The sequence below is a fragment of the Orycteropus afer genome, unplaced genomic scaffold (assembly GCF_000298275.1).
Source record: "Orycteropus afer afer isolate SDZICR_OR568_19922 unplaced genomic scaffold, OryAfe1.0 scaffold00544, whole genome shotgun sequence".
NCBI classification, from domain to species: domain Eukaryota; kingdom Metazoa; phylum Chordata; class Mammalia; order Tubulidentata; family Orycteropodidae; genus Orycteropus; species Orycteropus afer.
The window spans coordinates 422197-423150 of NW_006922131.1; the positions used below are offsets into that span (position 1 = coordinate 422197).

Here is a 954-nt window from a genome sequence, read left to right on the forward strand (position 1 = left end):
CTCTCTATAAATAAATATATATATATATATATATATATACTTTGCTGGTTTTTGTGTTTCTCTAGAGAACCCAATCCAACACAGGGGGTTTCATAAGTAAGTGTATTGTTTAGGGATTTTATTTGTAAGTTATCAAGATATAGTCAATTTAATCATTGATAATTTATAATTCTTATTCAATGCATACAAGCATATTTACAATGTTACATGAAGATATAAACTTAATAAACCCCCCCTTTTGTAAAGTATTTTAAACATGGTACATTTCTTTGTATTCAACTTACATCATTTGACAGATGATGAATATGTTGAAATAAAATTTCAGTTGAACAGAAGGATACAGCATAAAATATATCTATACCTGTTAGTATGTATATTTGTGCATGTGTGTGTTTGTGTATGTATAACAGAGTTAATAGAAAATGCAAATGCTGATAAACAAATGCTTTTCAAAAAATTTTCAAAAAATTGGCTAAAGTGTAAAAGTGATAAATTTTAACCAAAATCACTAAAAGAAACTAAATTTAAGATGGCATAGTAAATAAAGTAGAAAAGTTAAAGAAGAGGATTCTTTTCAAAAAGATATTTATAGGAGATGCACAATGAAAACATATAGATAATATGGGGGAATCGGTTGGAAAATGACAAAAATATCTTAATTCCTTGACATTCTTTGTATCATTCTAATCGAAAAGAATGCACTTACATGTTTTCTTTCTTTCTTTCTTTTTTTTTTTTTGATATGGGTGAAGATTTACGGAGCAAATTCAGTTTCCAGCAGTTCACATACACTTTGTCTCATGACATTGACCACAGTTTACCACAATCCAATAGCTCCCTTCCCACTTACTCCCCATAGTTACCTCTTCCCTGTGTCCATTTCCTCCAGATTTTCAAATTTGTAGGAGTACAGTTCTTCATAGTATCCTGATATTATCCTTTTTATTTCAGTTG

General features: G+C 28.9%; 1 protein-coding gene across 1 annotated transcript in view; it reads left to right on the forward strand.

Moving 5' to 3' along the window:
- Positions 1 to 954, forward strand: part of DACH2 (dachshund family transcription factor 2) — a gene marked incomplete at its 3' end in the record, with an annotated part of 1102952 nt that overhangs the window by 259160 nt on the left and 842838 nt on the right. The window lies entirely within an intron of this gene.